Genomic DNA, 20,408 nt, shown 5'->3' on the forward strand with positions numbered 1-20,408 from the left:
AAAATGTTCAATCTCTAACTTTTCAGCTCTATCCTCCCTCTGTATTTGCCAGTTCTTATCTTTACAAGGATGGTTGTAATTGTGACATTTCACTTATTTATATCCATTGTTGTTCCTTGTCATTTAATAAAAACCCCACTTTTCCCACTTACCTCCTTTGTAATAACTTTAACAGTTTTAAATTTTTAGCTATATGCCCTGGAAGGTAATTTAAAGATTCCTAAAGCATTTTAGGAACCTTTGTTGGCTAAGCAGCTCCTCTGGATAACATTTCATAAGAGAAGACTGAATGGAGCTGGCATGACCAACAAATGGAAGGGAAAGATGTAAGAAATTCATCGGTCACCCAATACCATACACTCTGTGATCAAATGTATATGACATTACAGAAGAAGCAAAATGGTAGCAAAGAGTCATGGTTAGGGGAGTTGTCTATAGAGTTGCGCAAAGGGAAATTGAGGAATGCACTTGTTGTGATGAGCATAGGGCTTTGTACATAAGTGTTGAATCACAAAACTGCACACTTGAAAAATTAATATTATACTGATTGTTGACTAACTGGAACTTAGATAACAACTAAATATAAATAAATAATAAAAAAAGAAATTCATTAGTCAATGTTAATGTAATAGAAGAGCCCTGGTTGCATTCTTTGCTACAACAGAATCCCCTGGGAAAGATTGAAAAGTCCTGATGCCTAGACAAAGCTCCAGATCAATTAAATCAAAATCTGTGGCGTTAGGATTTTGGTCCCAACAGTTTTTGAAAATCTTCAGGGTATTCTGAAGTGCAGTGAAGTTTGAAGATTAATGTACCAGAGTTCTTTTTATACTTTCTGGAGTATGGGCCCCAAATCATCTATTGGGTTCTTGAGAAGATCCTACTTTTTGTAGAAGTGCCCCTGAATTCTTTTTTCCAATGCGATTCCCTCGTTGAAGTAGTCCAGGGAAGTCATGGAGGTAAAACTTCATATTCACGGAGGAGGTTAGCAATTCAAGAATCCTCTGCAAGCAAAAATCTTGCATGTTTCTGTCTAAGCAGCTGTGTGTGTGTGTATGTGTGTGTGTGTGTGTGTGTGTGTGTGTGTGCATACGTGTGCACGGATGTGTGTGTAATGGAGGAAGCATTGCTTTCTGTAGTAACAAACATTAGATTTCAGTTATTGTTTCCAAAGGAATGGAGTTTTTCTATGTTGCAAAACAGTACATATTTGAAGTTTAAGATGGTGATGACCATGTGGGAAGGAAGAAACTAGAGCCAGCTGCCTTCCTAACACTAAATTGGCTTTGTTAATCTAGTGTGTGTTTTTGGGGTGCTTGCCAACAGCAGGCAATTGACAATTATTGCATTTTCTAAGTAGTAAAACCAGATGTTTCTATTTTCCATGTCTTTTCTTAACAATATGCAATATTCAGTATGTTGTATTGGAAGACATTATGGGCATTTAAAGTGGGTTCATAGTCTAATCTGTGAGATTTTAAAGAGTACGTTTATTAGAGTGACTTCAACAGAAACTTTACAAACATTTGTTATGTTTTTGCTTCTCAGCAAGAGATTTCCCAAAATTAGTAGAATACTCTCGTTCATTAAATCTCTGTCAACCAAATCCCCTTTCCAAGTGGATGTGCCAAATGATGTCAACCAAAGATCACTGTGAGGCATTAAACAAATACAGTTCTTAGTAAGACTGTCTGTTTTGTTTTTTAAGTGATATCAGAAATGTTTCACAAATTAGCATTAATTTAAAAGACTGAAATAGATCCTACTGTTAGCCAACATGCTATCTTCCAATCCATAGAGGTAATTTTGTCTAAAAATAATAATAATACTTAGAACCTGCTCATCAGTATAACATAACTATGAGTGTGTGTGTGTGTGTGTGTGTGTGTTTTCATATATTGGGGCATGAATATATAGATTATTTGGACATAATTGTAGTAGTCTGTGAATGAATCTTAGCTGACCAAGCATAGTTGACAGAGGGAGGCTAAGAAGTTTATGAACAAAGCAATGTACAGTAATTTTAATGTGAAAATAAACAAGCAAGCTTGTGCCAGTGGGCAGACGGAGCACCAGCTGGGCAAAGATGGCTCAGCTGAGGGTCATTGTAGAGGTCTTGGATGATGATTTATCTCCCCAGGTATGCAAGTCCAGCTTCAGATCTGTGATCCTTTTTAAACCACAGCAATCAGATAATGTCTTTTGTTTAGTAGTTTCGGTTGCTTTTACTTTATTGTTTACAACTTTGATTTTTGATTTTAGAAATCTTTCCTCATTAAAAAAGCTCCTGGATTTCTACCGTATGCCACACTGAGCTGTCTGGTGCAGTTAGGACACAAAATGGGATGTTAGCAGGTGTGTGTTTGGTAGAGGGCGGGCAATATTCAGAAACCCTTATAATACATTTTTTATACAAAATGTGCATTATTGCTTCCCTGTAGTGAGCACCATTATTTGTCCTCCATACAAACATGTCAGTGAAATGACCACAGATGCTATGATTTCAAATAGAATGGCCAGATGCTATGGTCTTCTCAAGAATCTGTTATCTCATATTCTCCTCCCCAGGAGCACAGACTTTTATCTTGGTCCATAATTAATGCTACAGACATTTGAAAGTTCCTCATTGGGCATCAATTTGTTTTGATACTGCATTGCCTTTCTCCCATTTACCACTTACATCTGTAGAGGTAAATTATTTTCTGTGTCTTTTCTGCAGCAAAGGGACGCTGTGTCCTCCAAGGCTCCACACAGTATTTGTGAGTGAAGTGGAGGCAAGCATTCTTTAGGTTTACTGAGGTTTTTACAACGAACTCCGTAGCTAGGGAGTTTTACTAAGCACTTTCAGGTAATGAAATACTCACCTTTTAGGCATAAACTTTAGGAAGATCTTCTAAAGATGCAGGGCTAGGTAGGCAGAAACTTAACAACCATGGTTACATGAAAAGAGTATCAAGTCATGGATTGGGAGACATGTAAAGGTAACTTTCACAAGATACCTCTACTGTGGTGGGTAGAGTATAGCTTCAAGCACTAGTTCATCCTTCCTTTCTTTGCTTGGAACCACTCCTATAAGAAAAATACACACACACACACACACACACACACACACGCACCCACACACACGGCTATCAGATGATATTAAATAATACTTAGTGAAAGAAACATGCTTACAATCTAGGTTATTTTCTTACTTTATGTATTTCAATATGAGATTTATAAAGTCATGTTATTTTAAAGCTCGGAGGAATCTTGGAAAGCATCTAGCCCAGCCCCCTTAATTAACTAGGGTTCTAGTTTGCAAACAACAGAAAGTATTTCTACTTGAATTTTGCAATAAAAATATTTTATATTAGGGTAGCTTACAGAATCATTTTCAGAACTGAGCATAGAAAATGTTTAAGAATGACAGAGGCTGGGAAGATAAGAAGAGTCAAGACTGGGAGCACCTGGGTGGCTCAGTTGGCTAAGTGTTGGACTCCTGATCTTGGCTCAGGTCACTATCTCACAGTTTGTGAGTTCAAGCCCCACATTGGGCTCAATGCTGAAAGTTCAGAGCCTGCTTGGGATTATGTATCTCCCTCTTTCTGCCCCTCCCCAGCTCTCTCTCTCTCTCTTGGTCTCTCTCTCAAAATAAAAATAAATAAAAAGAGTCAAGACTGTACCCCAATTCCCTGCACAGAATCATCCCTGCAAGTCCAATCACTGAAAATTAGATGCCACAACTTGGGTTTTCTCCTCTGCCGTCTCTGGACTCTGGACATCCCCCTTGGCAATGCTGTTTTTATCCACACCCCTGCCATGCTTCTACTGCCAGTATCCTTGACAGTGTCTCCACAGGCCCTGCTTCTTTGCATCACTGGCTTCCAAGTGCAGCACCTGAAGGGCTGAACTCAGATCAAGTGCTCATGAGCTAGTTGCAAACGTGGGAAAGCAAGTATCTGACATCACTTTACAGGAGGGATTTATTAGAAAGAAGAAGTGGGCCCAGATGCTGAGAAAAGAAAAGGAAAGAAAAATATAAACGAATGTCTTTTATAATCCACAACTGTAGTTGGCAAAATCAACATACCCTTATTTTTATACTACTCTGCCAAGAAATGTCCTTCTACCTAACACTGTAATTTTACCTTGTACAACCCCAAACATGCTTACCCCATTCCTAAAGGGAATCAACTCGAAGTCTTATTTATCACATTTTGTCTAGCTCTAAATTCAAGATCTCTAAGTAAGATCTTTTTGTCTTACTGTCTTCTGGTTCTGTTATGATCCATTTCAATATTCCATGATCTATGGACTAAATTTTACTCTACTACCAATAAACATGCCTTAAATAAAATTGTAAGGAAAAGAGGGGTGAAGAAGTCAGGTAGAAAATTATTATATATATAAAAAGAATTTTGGATTTGGATCTTTTCCTGGGCTAGTGGTGTATAGGACGATACTCTCCCCTGATGCTGGGCAGTGGCAGAGACAGCCTCCTGTCAGCCACACGAGGGTGAACAACCGATACACTTACACTCATACAACCATCCTTTTTTCACTTTTAGTACAGTATTTAATAAATTACATGAGATATTCCACAGCCTAAAATATTCCAGAGCCTAAAGTCGGCTCTGTGTTAGATAGTTTTGCCCAACTGTAGGCTAATGCAAATGTTTTGAGCACATTTAAGGTAGGCTAGGCTAAGCTATGTTTGGTAGGTTAGGTGTATTAGACACGTTTTTGACTGACAATATTTTCAACTTATGATGGGTTTATTGAGAGGTAACCCCATCATAAGTTGAGGAAGATCTGTATTTTCACATATTATATATAGGTATCTCTGTGTGTGTATGTAAATGGCAGATGATGAATACCTTCTTTCAGTAAATGGTCAAGATCACAATTCAAATTTATTATTCTCTTTTTCTACTATGCATTACATTTGCTGTTTGCTTTCAGCCAGCATCTTGGCTGGGCGAGGTTCTTTACCCAATCGGTTGACTTACACTGGCTTGTATATGATGACTTTTAGCATTGGCCATGCAATACCACAAGGTATCCTAGAAGATCCTTAGATTCCATCTACTTCTTTCTGCCTCTGTGAAATGACAGCAGTCCTATTTCCCTCTGATATCGATTGTTCCAGCCACCACTGTAACTTCCTTTTCTACTTCTTTACTTAGTGGTATGATAAACCCCAAAAGGCAAATATTTGCATCAGTTCCTTTCAATGTAACTGTTACTCCTGGTAGAAGTACTAGAAGTTAAAACCAGCAGAGAGTAGAGTCTCAGGGATGGGAAAAAGAGATTTTGCAAATGTGTCTTTAGGGTTAATAGTGAAAAACACCTTTCCTACCTGTACTTACTGGTCCACCTATGCACATGATCTGGCTGGGTTGTGAAATAGCACAATATATTGGCCATTACTTCAGAGGAAAACCACCTCCTATAGAATAGCACCCAACCTTCCAAAATATTATCTTGCAGCTCATGACGTATCTGAGTCTTCAACAGGCCATTTCTTTGTTTTATAAGGACAGCAGCATGTGGGCTTCAGCTCATTGTCTTACTTCTTGCACAGTTAAGGGAGTTCCTTAGGAAGAAGCAATATCTTGTGGGATATACTAGGAGTGCACGAATAGTGCAAACATGGTATGTAGGGAAAGAAAATCCAAACTCTTTTGCCTTTCCCATGATAGCATGAATGTGATATAATGTTTTAACCAGGTAACACTGTCTAATTCTCCTGTTGTATTTTACTCTGTCAAGGGCTCAGAGTGACAGTAGCCAGATTAGCCTTGAGAAAGGTAAATTCATGTAACTGAGCAATGTATAGCTTCTGTTCTCTTCACTGGGAGAATTTTATCATGAGCCCATTGAACAGATACCAGTCTGTTGGAGAAGAAGACTGACACAAACCTAGCAGATCATCTCTCCCACCTAATTCTTTAAAATCACCCCTAAATTATTCCCACACTCTGAACCCATTTCTTTAGGTCCATCAACATAATCTCTCTGAATCTTCCTGTCACAAATCCTCCAATCACATTCCTTCAATATCCCTAATCAGCTGGCCAAAACATTAACTACTGCCAACAAACTGTCATTAATCCATTATTTATTCATTTACTTTAAAAATATTTGAGTACCTAATATGTGACAGTCACCGCTTTACCTCAGGTAAAGTGAACGTTAAGATATTCCTCTTGACATTATACCCACATGGAAAATTTCCCTTCTTTACCATCTTCCAGGGAGATTTCCCAGCAAGGCTATCCACCATAGCATTCTACTTTTGTCTGAGGCCAGTAGATGTGTAGACATAGCTATAAAACTGGCTCATTTTTTTTTTTCTTTCTTGGCTCGTTTTTTCCCAGTAAGCTAGTTACTGAGAATTCCCCTTGGGCCATATGTGTGGGTTGAGGGATGGATGTTAATGTGGAAAGTAAGCTACCAGTTCATACAAATTACCTGTGCCTTCTGATCCTGCTCAAGCCCAATGTACTTTCATTTCATTAGTCTGTGCTGCTAATCATGCCCAGGTTTATGACCAGGTGGTTCAGATAACATTCAGCTCATTAGTAGCTAGAGTCTCACTGTCACCAAGTGTCTTAAAGTCAAAAGTCCAGTTGATACCCACCCTCATCTATAAAAGATAGATAAGAAAATAATACTTATCTCATAGGGTTGTTATGACAAAGTTAAAACATGGGAGCACTTACTACAATGCCTACTATGTTGTGCCTGCTTGACAAATGATAGTTACCATAATAATTACCAGGATCCATTAGTAAACCAAGAGCTAGTTCTTAAAAGAAAAATAGCAACTTGCAAAGAAGGCATGAGTGTGCTGTTGAATCCTGAGGGTTTCTACTAGACAAGATCTATAGAACATTCTGATCATCCAGAATACACCAGTGAATCCACAGTGTCAGGGCCAAGTGGCATTGCTGTCTGCACTGTGGCTTAGACCAGCTGGACAGCTTTCTTTTTCTCTGGCCCCTTTTCAAAACTGTAGCTTTTTAGGTCACCCACTAAACTGACTAGAGAGGCATTCCCAAATGCCGATTTTGCTGCTTTCAAAAACTGATTTTTTTTTTTTAATGGAAAATAGAACCATGTGTCTTTCACTTCGAACTGGAGTAAGATCTATATTGAAATTTCTACCCTACACTGCCTGTCTCTCTGATCTTAGGCAGGTTACTTACCTCTCTGAACACTCCCACATGGTTATCAGAATTATAATTATAGAAATAATATCTATAAATTACATGGGTTAAAATACACATTTGGTAATATTAGTTCCTCTCCATACTCTCCTCCTTACCTATAATATTTAACCAACTGTCTTCTGGCTTTGCCACATGGATGTCTCTCTGGCACTTCAACAAAATTCTTCATTCCCCAGATGGAGCTATTCATCACTGCTTCTGATCTGTTCTTCCTCCGCTGTTGCCTTTTGGATAAATGACACCATCACTCACCTCACCACCCAATCAGAAGCCTAGACAACTCCCCTCTCCCTCACTCCCCATTCCCACAGCCAAAGGTTTATAAATCCCATGAATTTACCTTTTGAATATTGATCCCCGTTGCTATCCTGATCAGCCTTCTATTACCTCTCACCAGAATTAAAGCTATAACTTCTTACTATTTCAGCCTTGCCACAGTGCAAACATATCCAGTCATGTCATTCTGATACCAAATCTTCACACTTCAGTGGTTTATCTTCACACTTCTGGTAAAGTTCAGACGCCATACTATTGTTTATGAGAGGATCATGGTCAGACTCTCCTTCACTTTTATAAAAAATATTTTTATTTATTTATTTATTGAGAGAGAGAGAGAGAAAGAGAGCAGGGGAGGGGCAGAAGGAGAGAGAACAGCCTCCACTCTCAGCACAGAGCCAGGCATGTAGATTGATCCCACAACCCTGGGATCGTGACCTAGGCCGAAATCAAGAGTCAGATGCTTAAATGACTGAGCTACCCAGTTGCCCCTGTTTCATCTTTTACCTCCCACCTGACTTCTGCCCATCCCACTCCTCATTAAACTACTACACTCTACCAGTTCCTAAATGGCCTCAGTATTTCTCTTTCTTCTACGGGTTCTTCAAACAGACTGTTTCTTCTGAGAACACTCTTGTGGCTAATTCTTACTTGTTTATGTCTCTGCTCAAATAGGACTTCCTCAGAGGCCTTCTCTGGCACTTAAACAAGGTTAGATCTTCTTCATACATGTTCTTCTGGGCTGTTGTGATGAACTGTTTTATAAATGACCCTATAATTTATTGGCATAAGACAACAATAATCTTATTATTATGCTTATGGATTCATTGGGTCAGGAGTTTGGACAGATCCCAGAGAGGATGGCTTGTCTCTGATCCTTGAGGTCTGGACTATCAGTCTGGAAGACATGAATGACTGGGAAGGACTTGAATGCCTGGGGCTGGAATGATCTGGTGACTTCCTCCTTAATTAGGACTGGAATGACTAGAAACCTAGGTGTAGCTGGAAACTATCAAGTGGAGCTCTGCATGGTCACTCTTTAAAGCTTGACTTCTTCAAAGCACAGTGGGCTTAGAGTAGCTGAACTTCCTACAGGGTACTTCAGGGCTCCAGAAACCCATCTTCCAACAAACAAAGCAGAAGCCTCATGATCTAGAAATCACATAGTATTACTTTTTTTATTAAAAAAAATATTTTTTAACATTTCCTTCATTTTTGAGAGACAGAGAGGGACAGAGCATGAGTGGGAGAGAGAGAGGAGGACACAAAATCAGAAGCAGGCTCCAGTCTGTCAGCACAGAGCCTGACATCAGGCTCAAACTCATCGACTGTGAGATCATGACCTGAGCTGAAGTTGGACACTCAACCAACTGAGTCACCCAGGTGCCCCCACATAGTGTTACTTCTATTTTATCTTTTGTTCAGAGTAGTTATAAGCCCAATGAGATTCAAATGAAGGAAATTTAGCCCCAAACTCTCAATGGGGGAATATCAAATAATTTGTCATCATGTTTAAAGACCATCACAATGGAAGAAATGGGCAGAAGACATGAATAGATACTTTTCCAAAGATCTCCACATGGCTAACAGACACATGAAAAGATGCTCAATATCACTCATCATCAGGGAAATACAAATCAAAACCACATTAAGATAACACCTCACACCAGACAGAGTGGCTAAAATGAGCAACTCAGGAAACAATAGATGTTGGTGAGGATGTAGAGAAACAGGAACCCTCTTGCATTGTTGGTGGGAATGCAAACTGGTGTAGCCACTCTGGAAAACAGTGTGGAGGTTCCTCAAAAGATTAAAATAGAATTACCCTATTACCCAGAAATAGCACTACTAGGAATTTATCCAAAAGATACAGGGTGCTGATTCATAGGGACACATGTACCCCAATGTTTATGGCAGTGCAGTCAACAATAGCCAAATTATGGAAAGGGCCAAAATGTCCACCAACTGATGAATGGATAAAAAAGATGTGGTTTATATATACAATGGAATACTTCTTGGCAATGAGAAAGAATGAAATCTTTCCATTTGCAACAATGTGGATGGAACTGGAGGGCATTATGCTAAGGGAAATAAGTCAGTCAGAGAAAGACAGATATCATATGTTTTCCCTCATATGTGGAAGTTGAGAAACTTAACAAAAGACCATGGGAGAAGGGAAAGAAAATAAAATAGTTACAAACAGGAAAGCAAATCATAAGAGACTTTTAAATACAGAGAACAAACTGAGGGTTGATGGGTCAGGGGGAGGGGAAAATGGGCGATGGGCACTGAGGAGGGCACTTGTTGGGATGAGCACTGGGTGTTGTATGTAAGTGATGAATCACGGGAATCTACCTTTAAAGCCAAGAGCACACTGTATACACTGTATACTAGCTAACTTGACACTATCTAAAGACAAGACCATCACAATGCCCTATATCTGCACAATCTCAACACCCATATTTTAATTGTAATTACTTGTTAGATTTTTATCTTTTCCAATAAATTATAAATTCTATAAGAGTGGAATCTGTGTCTACACAATACCCTCGTATTTTGTACATTGTAGGTAACACACAATCTTTTTTTTTTTTTTTTAATTTTTTTTTCAACGTTTTTTATTTATTTTTGGGACAGAGAGAGACAGAGCATGAACAGGGAGGGGCAGAGAGAGAGGGAGACACAGAATCAGAAACAGGCTCCAGGCTCCGAGCCATCAGCCCAGAGCCTGACGCGGGGCTCGAACTCACGGACCGCGAGATCGTGACCTGGCTGAAGTCGGACGCTTAACCGACTGCGCCACCCAGGCACCCCGGTAACACACAATCTTAATAAATATTCATCAAGTGGGAGAATGCATATAATTAGAGGAAAGTACTATTCGACAAATGGTAGGGCCTCAATTTGTTGTAGATGAAGGAGCCACACTTGTCTTTGTTGTGGTTAAACTAGAGGAATAAGGAATTGCCTCACTCTTTTGGTTATTTATCTTTTTTTTTTTTTCAACGTTTTTTATTTATTTTTGGGACAGAGAGAGACAGAGCATGAACGGGGGAGGGTCAGAGAGAGAGGGAGACACAGAATCGGAAACAGGCTCCAGGCTCCGAGCCATCAGCCCAGAGCCTGACGCGGGGCTCGAACTCACGGACCGCGAGATCGTGACCTGGCTGAAGTCGGACGCTTAACCGACTGCGCCACCCAGGCGCCCCTGGTTATTTATCTTTATCCACCTTTTCTTTTCTTACACAGAAAATAATACCATCTCAAAAGTGTCAAGCCTAAGTGTTAAATGTCATAAATCATAAAGGTTACCTAGTTCAATGATTTTAATTTTTTTTAATTTTTTCTACTACCTCTCCAAATGGTCATACATCCTAGATATGTATCTCCGGATGCTAAACTTGCATCTTCCAGGGCAAGTCCATTTCATTGCATCAGTCCATTTCATCTTTGGACAGCTATTGAATTTTTTTTCCTCTTGTTATTTCTTTATATTTTGGTAGTAAGCCCAGTTCTGTCTCACCAGCTTCCACACATTACTCCTCCTTCTATTGCTTGACATAATGTGGAACAAGTCTGAACCTTCCTTCCCTTGACAACCATTTAAATACTGAGAATAGTTATATATTTCTCTTCCCCCGTCTCCATCTCCATTCCTATAAGCCCTTTATTTTATAAGCTCTTTTTGGAGAGGTATGTTTTCAACTCATTTGTCATTTGCAGTGGAGGAGGGGCTTAGGGGGAAACCGTCACTGGCCAAAGGGGCCCGTTGTGATTCAGCACACATCACGGTTCAGGGTCACTATGGAAATAATTATCAAAGGATAAAAATTATTTTTTTAACATTTATTTATTTTGAGAGATTAAGAGTGGGGAAGGGGCAGAGAGAGAGGGAGGGAGAGAGAATCTCAAGCAGGCTCCATGCCATCAGCACGGACACTGAGGGTCATTACCTGAGATCATAACCTACCGAGCCACCCACGTACCCCACAAAGGACAGGCATTATTGTAAATAAAGATTATTACTTAGGAAATTATTTCTGTCAGTATCTAATATACATTTATTTAAATAAGATAAGTTTATATCTACAAGCAAACTAATTTGATTAGACAGAGGTATTAACATGAGATCAATCTTCAAGGCAGAGGCCCCAGAGTACGAAGACAGTGGATGAGGTTGGTTTCACTTGCAGAAGGAAGTAAATGGAAAACCTCTCTAGTTCCAGGTGGATCTTGGGCCAATAGACTAAGATTCTACTTGTTACTACCTACATTATGACTCCTCCTAATTACACTGATTGTTAACTTGGAACGAGCCTTTCTATTTAGAGCAGCTGTTGGACTTCTTGAATCTTGGTGGTCTGGGAGGAGAGTTACTATCTGCTCAGTGGCTTAAAATCATAGAGCTGCTCAGCCCTGTCATGCTATCCAAAGGAGCCCCTTTCCATCACCATAGCCAAGTGAGACAGCGAAAAGGCAGCCAGCACAAAGGAGTAATTGTTAAGTTTTTCCCTTTTGTTTTCTGGTTTGAACCACATCTACCCTTCTGTTTTTTTGTATCATCTGTAAGCTAAGAATATTTTTTACGGTTTTAAATGGCTGGGTAAAAAAGAAATAATGTGAAAACCATATGAAATTTAAATTTCTGTGTCCATAAGCAATGTCTCATTTGAACACAACCATGTCCATTCATTTGTCCATGACTACTTTTGTATGTCACCATGACACATAAAGAGTGACATACACAGCGGCAGTAAGGCCCACAATCACTGTGTATCTGTGTGTGACATACAGTGGCTGTATGAGCAGCAGGCCTGAAATATGTATTATCTCACCCTCTAAAGAAAAGTCTGCTGACCCCAGGTCTAGTGGGATAGTAGAAGGAAAGGACATTTATGCTGTTGCTTTTTGCAAAATATCCTTGTGTATTTGGGTTCTATCCTTAACTAGTCTCTAGATAAACTGAACTGGAATGAAGGAAAGCTAGGAAGACCTGACATTTTATTCACTCTAAGGCACTATTCTCTCCTCTGATTGCATCCTTTTTTTGTCTATTCTGTTTCATAGTAAAGCACTTCAAGCTCTAGGTACGCTCTGACCTTCTGCCAAAGCAGAGCAGAATTAAAAGCTTCTTCCCCAAGACACATGTTAATTAATCTTGCCCAGGTAACATAGCTTTTGTGCATGTGTATATGAATCACTTTTTAAAATCTATATTAGACTAATGATCATCTTTCTCTCTTTTCTCCACTTTTTTCTTTAACTTCGGTAAAATCTCAAGTTTAAGGAAGAGTTGCAAAAATGGCACAAAGAATTTCTACCCAGATTTACTAATTTTTAGTATTTTGCCCTATTTGCTTTATCATTTGTACTCTTGCTCCCTCTGGCCCACCACCCCACCCCCACACACCGTGGTCTGCCATACTATTTAAAAGAAAGTGCCGGCAAGCAGCAGGAGTTGCTGTGCTTCAGCTCCCTCCCCGCCTATGCCTCCCTGGCTCCCTGCTGCAATGAGCTTCCTCAAAAGGTCCCTGCTGCCATTGAGGCTGAGGGCTTTGGCGACAGCCAGACACTGAGGCTGTGCTGAATGGCAGGGGCCTCAGCACCGGCCCCTTTGATATCATTGAGAGGCACCTGTCTTGGTTTGATGACTCTGGATTGGGATTCTTAATGGAATACTCCACCATTAGTTTGCATGCAGTGTCCAGGGACTTAAATGCCTATCCATGAGAGCATTTGTATGTTATGGTGAATGCCAAATTTGGAGAAGAATCAAAAGAATCTGTTGCTGGAGAAGACAGTGATGATGTTGTTGAACCTATTGCTGAATTTAGATTTGCACCTAATGGTAAGTCAGCATTGGAGGCAACATTTGCTGCAATGGGTGAATGCCAGGCTTTGCATTCAGATCCTGAGGACGAAGATTCAGATGATTGAATTATGATGTGGAGAAGATTATGATGTGGAAGCATGTGAACAAGGGCAGGGAGACATCCCTACATTTTACACCTGTGAAGCAGGACTATCCAATATAACAGCAGAAGGCCGAGCCTCACTGGGGAGATTAGAAGAAATGCTTTCTCAGTCTGTGAGCAGCCGGCATAACATGGCTGGTCTGGACAAAAGACTCAACAAGAGATTATGAAGATGGGATGGAGGTAGATACTACACCAACAGTTGTTGAGCAGGTGGAGGATGCAGACATTGATCACTGAAAATGATTTATGCTGCTGTGGGATTCTGCTCCTGACTGCAGAAAGAACTTGGTGCCTCTTCTACTGTGGAGGGGGTGTTGATGAAAGTCTTTTTCTTTCTCCCAAACTTACCCGAATCAGTTCTCTTTTGAGACAGACTATACGGAGACAAAAAGTTGTTACCAGTAGAAGAAACTATGACCTTTATTAACAAAGGTGAATTAACTTAACCAAGAGGGTATCTGTAGTTTATCATCTACCTCAAAACTTTCTGTGTATATGTACCCTCAGAGTGGGCCTACAGTTCCTGCCTTTAGTGTATGCATCTTCTGTAACCTAGCAGGACTATGTGGTGAGAACGCACAGGCACTTGAAGGTATAGGTGGACTGACTGGGAAGAAGGGGGGCTGAGTCTAAGATATACCCCCTTAGAGCCTAAGGATCCCCTTACCCCTTAAAAAGAAAGACAAAGGGATCTCAGAGAAATCCTGACCTCCACTCATTCTCCATAAGGGTAAGTTTCTTTTTACTAACTTGGGACACAGATAAATTCATTCAGGCATCACTAGGGAGCCTCTTGGGAAATATCCTAGCCACATATACCACTAACACAAGTGCTTCTGACTACCTTTTACTCCTTTCACCACGTTTCACAAGTCTGTTTTGTTATAATCTCTTAGTTTATATCCTTTAATTCCAACTTCTTGGGTCGGTGTCCATAACAACAGGTGAAATTGGGATGTAAGTACTCCAAGTGCTTCAGGTGAAATTGTTTTGTCTTTGTTATAGTTTAACAAATAAATCCAGGTTTTCTTAAAAAAATAAAAAATAAAGAAAATTTCAGACATCATGAAATCTCACCACTAAATATTTTGGCATGATTTAGCTAAGAATAAGGACAGTCACCTACTTAACCACAATACCATTGTGATAGCTAAGAAAATGAACAAAAACTCCATAATATCCTCCTGCATCTAGTCTATATTCCAGTTTCCCTAGTTGTAATTTAATTTTTTTCATAGCCTCCCCAACTAAGATAATATAACCACATGAAGAAAAAAATTATTTCAACTAACTTTTGAAACTAGTGCTTTTGACAGCCTTTGTTGGATGAATTCTAAGGGAAAACTTTCTGTTTTACTGGAAAGAAATCCTAAACTTCACTCAGTAGGTTTAATATTTGTGCTAATTGTGACCTTGAAACATTCTACATTTGTGGTAGGACAAAACATTTAAAAGAACGTTTTAATGTTAATGGGGCTAGGACTGTGTGTACAAGAAAAGATACCAATGTTAAATTAATAAATTTTTAAAATGTTAGTATTAAACATAAAATGAAAATATCAATAAGGACTTGTGATTTTTTTTTTGTTTTAAATAAATTTTTCTCTCTCTGGAAATAGTCACTGAAATGGCCTAGAAACAATGACACTTCAATAGCAATGAGTATATCTAGTACTATTTAAGTCTGTGATGGCCCTCCCTTCTGTTATCCCTCTGTAACTGGGGTCACTACACTTTTTCTGCAAAGGGCTAGATAATAAATATTTCACCCTGTGGGCCATACACTGCAGGTGCTAAATCACACAGACTAGCATCTACATCAATTTAGGTATTGATTTCTAAATATTATTTTCTCTTTTTTTTTCCCCATTTCTTTTTCTTTCTTCCAAGGTTTTATTTAAATTCAAGTTAGTTGAGGGACGCCTGGATGGCCTAGTCAGTTAAGTATCTGACTTCGGCTCAGGTCATGATCTCACAGTTTGTGGGTTCGAGTACCACGTCGGGCTCTGTGCTGAATTGCTCAGAGCCTGGAGTCTGCTTCAGAGTCTGTCTCCTCTCTCTGCCCCTCCTCTGCTCACTCTCTGTCTCACTCTGTCTCTCAAAAATATATAAATGTAAAAAAAATTTTTTTTAATTCAAGTTAGTTACCATATAGTGTAGTATTGGTTTCAGGAATAGAATTTAGTGATCCATCATTTACATATAGCACCCAGTGGTCATCCCAACAAGTGCCCTCCTTAATGCCCATCACCGATTTAGCCCATCCCCCCACTTATCTCCCCTCTAGCAACTCTGTTTGTTCTCTGTATTTTTAAAAAATTTTTCTTTAATGTTTGTTTATTTTTGAGAGAGGGAGACAGAGTGTGAGCGGGGGAGGGTCAGAGAAAGAGCGAGACACAGAATTCAAACAGGCTCCAGGCTCTGAGCTGTCGGCACAGAGCCTAACCCGGAGCTTGAACTCACAAACTGTGAGATCATGACCTGAGCCAAAGCCGGATGTTCAACCAACTGAGCCACTCAGGCACCCCTCTTGGTTCTCCGTAATTAGGAATCTCTTATGGTTTGTGTCCCTCTCTTTTTTTTAAATCTTATTTTATTTTTCCTTCCCTTTCCCTATGTTCATCTATTTTGTTTCTTAAATTCCTCATATGAGTGAAATCATATGGTATTTGTCTTCCTCTGACTGACTTATTTCACTTAGCATAATACTCTCTTTCTATCCACGTTGTCACAAATGGCAAGATTTCATTCATTTTAATGGCGGAGTGATATTCCATTGTGTGTGTGTATGTATATATATATATATATATATATATACATACACACACACACACACATATATATATATACATATATATATATGTGTGTGTGTGTGTGTGTGTGTATATATATATATATATATATATATATATATATAACTCATCTTCTTTATCCGTTCATCAGTTGATGGACATTTGGCCTCTTTCCACAATTTGACTATTATTGATAGTGCTGCTGTAAACAGTGGGGTGCATGTGCCCCTTCAAATCAGTGTTTTTGTATCCTTTGGGTAAATACCTAGTAGTGCAATTGCTGGGTCATGGTGTAGTTCCCTACTGGTTTCCAGAGTGGCTGCACCAGTTTTCATTCCCACCAGCAGTGTGAGAGGGTTCCCCTTTCTCTGCATCATCACGAACAGCTGCTATTTCCTGAGTTGTTAATTTTAGCCATTCTGACAGGTGTAAGTTGGTAGCTCATTGTGGCTTTGATTCGCTCTAACCATCATTTTCACCTAAAGGAACCAGGATTAAATTGAAAAGAAAATGGCTGATTCTAGGTCTAGAGCTGAGAAATTATAAGTGGAGCTTAGACTGTTTTATTTTGTCAGCTCATAAATGTTGAAGAAATAATAGATTTAGAAACTGGCACTTTTTTTTTCAATATATGAAATTTATTGTCAAATTGGTTTCCATACAACACCCAGTGCTCATCCCAAAAGGTGCCCTCCTCAATGCCCATCACCCACCCTCCCCTCCTTCCCACCCCCATCAACCCTCAGTTTGTTCTCAGTTTTCAAGAGTCTCTTATGCTTTGGCTCTCTCCCACTCTAACCTCTTTTTTTTTTCCTTCCCCTCCCCCATGGGTTTCTGTTAAGTTTCTCAGGATCCACATAAGAGTGAAAACATATGGTATCTGTCTTTCTCTGTATGGCTTATTTCACTTAGCATCACACTCTCCATTTCCATCCATGTTGCTACAAAGGGCCATATTTCATTCTTTCTCATTGCCACGTAGTACTCCATTGTGTATATAAACCACAATTTCTTTGTCCATTCATCAAACTGGCACTTTTCAATCTCCAATGTAATAATTATTTCAGGCAAAGATCATCAATTGATAGTAAAATCTTTGGATGGAAAATTTTTGAGAAATAAGATATTTATGCAGAGCCAAAGTATCACTCCATGAATTACTTACTAAATGAAAAGAGGGGGGAAAACATGCCTGTACAATGGGGAGATCTGGGTATCGCCACTTTAATCAAATGTACTAATTTAACATGACTCATAGTGGACTAATAGCTTGACATTGTGCCTTCTGAGATGATGCAATATTAAATACATCTTACATCACCTTTTTGCCCAAAATACTTTATCTCAATATAACCGATTTTCTAGTATAGGAATTGGCAAAGATTTTTTAGAAAGAGACGGACTGTAATTTTTTTGGGTTTTGTGAGCTATATGGTCTCCTGTGACCACTCTCAACCCTGTCCTTATATCAGGAAATCAGCTATAGACAATATGTAAACTAATGCGTGTGGCTCTGTTCCAATAAAACTTTATTTACAAAAAATAAAGTGGGGTATTGGATTTGGCCTGTGAGTTATAGTTGGTCAGCCCTTCCTTGTTTGAGACTTAGCTTACAGGAAATTCAGGGGGAAGAGGAATGAAAGGAAATAATTAGATACCAAGAGAAAATAATCAGATAAATCCAAAATGACAGACATGTTGCAAAACAACTTTAAATGCTTCAAAAAAGTGAGTATCATGAGTAAAAGAACTGATGGAACTGTTCAGACTAAAATAGTGAGACATAACCTGTTTCAGTGTGTGGATCTAGATAACAACCTTTTTTTTTAATGTTTATTTTTTATTTTTGAGAGAGCGAGAGAGAAAGACGGAGCACGAGTGGGGGAGGGGCAGAGAAAGAGGGAGGCAGAATCTGAAGCAGGGTCCAGGCTTTCAGCTGTCAGCACAGAGCCTGACGTGGGGCTCAAACCCACAGACGTGAGATCATGACCTGAGCAGAAGTCGGACACTCAACCGACTGAGCCACTCAGGCGTCCCAACGACCATCTAATTTTATACATGGGCCACTAAACCCTGCGTCTCCACCCCCATTCTTGTGCAGATGATTTTTTGGATGAATGTACAGAATCTTTTGATTATCCTCTCCCTCCATCAGAATGATTTACAATCACTACCAGAACGACCAGTTTGAGAATGTCTCAACCCTCCTGGGTTGCTTTTCAAAGTCTCATGACATAAAATCAATCGTATTTTTTTACTAAACTTTTGATTACAATTATTAAGAAAGCAAGTTGATGAAGAAAGAGGCAGAAAAAAAAACTATGCTTTAATCACCAATCTTTAATTATCATCAGTTACAAGCAAGTTTGTATCATTTGACCCTTATATTCCCAAAGGAAAAGAAACATTTGCTTGTTCCTGATAACAATCTAAGCAGATAACTATATTTTTACTAATAATTATAAGGCTACCTTCCTTATTCACCTGCAGTTTTCCTGTGAGACATGACTTGGAATTAAAATCTCAATTTATTTCAGAAAATGTCATTTAGAACTCCTAAGTTCTGCTATAGAAAAATAACTTGTCAGTTGAAAACGGGATTTACCCATGGGGGAGGGAAAGAAAAAAAAAAGAGGTTACACTGGGAGAGAGCCAAAACATAAGAGACTCTTAAAAACTGAGAACAAACTGAGGGTTGATGGGGGGTGGGAAGGAGGGGAGAGAGGGTGATGGGTATTGAGGAGGGCACCTTTTGGGATGAGCACTGGATGTTGTATGGAAACCAATTTGACAATAAATTTCATATATTGAAAAAAAAAAGAAAACGGGTTTTAAATTAACATCAACATCTCTTTGTACTGAAACTATTTTAAGAAAGTTATTTTCCAAGCTTGAAATATCATATACTTTAGAGCAAACTAATAAAGACAAGTAAGATTTCTTATAGACCAAGACAAGATGTTGTTTCCCCCCAATTCACACCTTACTGCCATGACACTTTTCTGTTCTCCCAGTAAAGCCTATACACAACTTTAGAGCAGACTTCCTTACATTCAACTAATCTTTACTAGTCTGATCATCCCTTCCTTGATTTTTCCACTCTTGTTTTAGTTTCCTTAATAAGTCATCTTTGTGAGGACAAAGCTGTTTCAAAATCAGGGCTTAATGTCCCTCGTCACATTGAAAGTTTCTCCTGCTTTTGCTTCTTAGGGGAGATGTTTTTGAACTTCACAGTGGCTTTTCAGTTATGTTTAACAAAGGGCTAAATAAAATGTGTGCTACCAGTAACATACAAAATCAAACAAGATAAATTTAAACAGAGTTCACTGTTTCTACCTTTTTTATCCTACAAACCATCCTTACAGGATGATAGTTTTAAATGATCTTTTCTAACCTATAAAATAGATCTTGGGCCACTATAAGTATTGCCTGCAGATATTAGCCAAGAAGTTCAATGAAATCCCAGACATCACTACAAAAGAAAGCAAAAACATGAATTGGCATGTGTATAAAAATCACCATAAATTTGCATTTGGGAGACTGAATGATTCCTAGTGTGATTCAGAAAAATGATGAGTATGACTCATTGGGCTATTCTTTGTAGGGGGCCAGAGTTGATGAACTGAGCCTCTAGTATGGAACTCAATGGTGATTTTATTCCAAATCTATTAACCTATTTAATTTATAAGATAATAATAACCAAATGCCTTCTATATTGTCATAGAGTAATGAACAAAAAGGACAGTCCCTGATTTCAAGGACCTGACGGTCTAAATGGGGAATTTAAACACTCTTGGTGAAAGCAAGCACAAAGTACTATGGGAACACATGGAAACAGCATCTAAACCAGGTAGGCAGTGGCAGGGGCGTCAGGAAGTCTTCGTGGTAGAAGGAAACATCTTTCAGAAAGGGGAAATATCTTTCTGCCAAATACCTGTGGCTATTTTAAGGAAATGACAATAATTTGGTATAGTTGAAGCATAGGATTTGGAGTGGTTTGGGGAAAGGTTCCAGTGAGAGAAAAGGTTGAGTAGATATATAGAGGCCAAATTATGAAAGTCCTCCGAAGCCTTAAATCTTGTAGGGTTTGGGTAGGGTAAATTCTGACTTTTTAAATTTATTAATTATAATTAATTGAGTCAAAC

At 39.0% G+C, this 20,408-nt stretch overlaps 1 protein-coding gene and 1 pseudogene across 5 annotated transcripts in view; both read left to right on the forward strand.

Annotated features, from left to right (window-relative positions):
• Window positions 1-20,408, forward strand: part of CCDC148 (coiled-coil domain containing 148) — a 253,107-nt gene that overhangs the window by 203,025 nt on the left and 29,674 nt on the right. The gene's annotated exons all lie outside the window — the stretch shown is intronic.
• Window positions 2,087-14,942, forward strand: LOC131493862 (methylosome subunit pICln-like; annotated as a pseudogene).

This window comes from Neofelis nebulosa, chromosome 2 (assembly GCF_028018385.1).
Source record: "Neofelis nebulosa isolate mNeoNeb1 chromosome 2, mNeoNeb1.pri, whole genome shotgun sequence".
NCBI classification, from domain to species: Eukaryota; Metazoa; Chordata; class Mammalia; order Carnivora; family Felidae; genus Neofelis; species Neofelis nebulosa.